Below are 2,268 nucleotides of genomic sequence, written 5' to 3'. Positions count from 1 at the left end.
GGAGGGGGTGGGGGAAGGGGATAGGCTGGTGATGGGTGATAGGGAGGGCACGTATCATCGAACTTTACATCAAAAAAAATTATAATGTATATAAATGTTGAATTATGTTGTATACCTGAAACTAATAATGTATGTCAACTATACTTCAATTTTAAAAAAGTAATTAAGATGGTAAATTTAATGTTTTTTACCACAATTTTTTAAGAGACATGGGGCGCCTGGCTGGTTCAGTCAGTAGAGCAAGTGACCCTTGATCTCTAGGTCATGAGTTTGAGCCCCATGTTGGCAGTAAAGATTACTTAAAATAGGGGCGCCTGGGTAGCGCAGTCGTTAAAGCGACTGCCTTCAGCTCAGGGCGTGATCCCGGCGTTCCGGGATCGAGTCCCACATCAGGCTCCTCGGCTAGGAGCCTGCTTCTTCCTCTCCCTCTCCCCTGCTGTGTTCCCTCTCTCGCTGGCTGTCTCTCTGTCACATACGTAAAATAAAATCTTTAAAAAAAAAAAAAAAAGATTACTTAAAATAATAAAATGGTTAAAAGTGGCAAAGATTATATGTACTTTACCCCAATTAAAACTTCTTTTTAAAGATTTTATTTATTTGAGAGAGTGCGTGAGAACAGAAGCAAGGGCAGGGGTAAGAAGAAGAAGGAGAAGCAGACTCCCCGCTAAGCAGGGAGCCCGACACGGGGCTCGATCTTGGGACTCCAGGGTCATGACCTGAGCCAAAGGCAGACACTTAACCCACTGAGTCACCCAGGCGTTCCCCCAAAAAAACATTTTACAGAGAGAGACAGCACTTTCATTTATCCAAATGTTGGGGAAGAGGCAAAGTACTTTCATAAACTGTTACTGGAATTACAAATTAGTATAATGGCTTTGGAGGGCAATAATAATCAAAATGTTAAGTGCACATATCCTTTGACCTAGTAATCACTTTTAGAGCATTTCCTATAAAAATATCCTCACAGGGCAGCAGGTGCCATGTCTGGCCACAAGTGTAACAAGAAGAAATCCCTGAAGCAGCCCAAGAAGCAGGCCAAGGAGATGAATGAGGAAGCTAAGACATTCAAGTAGAAACAGAGGAACAGAAGAAACTCAAGGAGCTAAAAGGGAAGGCCATGGGGAAAGGCCCCCCCCCCACCACAGGTGGCATTAAGAAATGTGGCAAAAGATAAGCTGTTCCTTGTGCCTGAGGCAATGATGATCCTTAATTCCATTCCTGTTTAAACATCTGGCTTTCCTGGGGCGCCTGGGTAGCGCAGTCGTTGGGCGTCTGCCTTCGGCTTGGGGCATGGGGCATGATCCCGGCGTTCTGGGATCAAGCCCCCCATCGGGCTCCTCGGCTGGGAGCCTGCTTCTTCCTCTCCCACTCCCCCTGCCTGTGTTCCCTCTCTCGCTGGCTGTCTCTCTGTCAAGTAAATAAATAAAAAATCTTAAAAAAAAAAAAATCTGGCTTTCCTGTCATAGCACCTATTGCCATCTATAGCTAGAATGGTGTCTTAGATCCTGTTATACAATTAAGAATAAACTTTTGAAAAAAAAATAAATTAAAAAAAAATCCACAGGGGCGCCTGGGTGGCACAGCGGTTAAGCATCTGCCTTTGGCTCAGGGCATGATCCTGGCGTTATGGGATCAAGCCCCACATCAGGCTCCTCCGCTATGAGCCTGCTTCTTCCTCTTCCACTCCCCCTGCTTGTGTTCCCTCTCTCGCTGGCTGTCTCTATCTCTGTCAAATAATAAATAAAATCTTAAAAAAAAAAATCCACAGATACTCAGTTTCATGTGTAGGAATATTCACTGTGCAGGGCACTTGGCTGGCTCAAAGGAGCATGTGACTACTGATCTTAGGGTCAGAGTTTTGAGTCCCACACTGGGAATAGAGTTTACGTTAAAAAAAAAAAAAAAGGAATAACCACTGTGGCTCTACTTGTAGTAGCAAAATACTGAAGAAACCTAAACATCTACCAATGACTTATACTATTTCCATAGAATGGAGAACCAGGCAGCCATTAAAAATGAGTTGCTGTGTTATAAAATGAGCTCCGAACTTATGGAACACTGCACATAGCAAGCTACCCCATTTGTGTAAGGAAAAAGATGAGTGGAAGCATAAAATAGTACATTCAGAGAAACTGTGAAGAAATAGAATCAAGTCCCAGGAAACAAAACTAAGATGGAAATTTAATTTTCATTTTATACTATTAGATTTAACAAGTATATCTGGAAATGAGAGGAATGGAAAAATACCAATTCTTTTTTTTTTTTTTT

This window comes from Ailuropoda melanoleuca, chromosome 6 (assembly GCF_002007445.2).
Source record: "Ailuropoda melanoleuca isolate Jingjing chromosome 6, ASM200744v2, whole genome shotgun sequence".
NCBI classification, from domain to species: domain Eukaryota; kingdom Metazoa; phylum Chordata; class Mammalia; order Carnivora; family Ursidae; genus Ailuropoda; species Ailuropoda melanoleuca.
The sequence above is the reverse complement of the archived record's forward strand: the minus strand, read 5'-3'. Positions refer to the sequence as shown.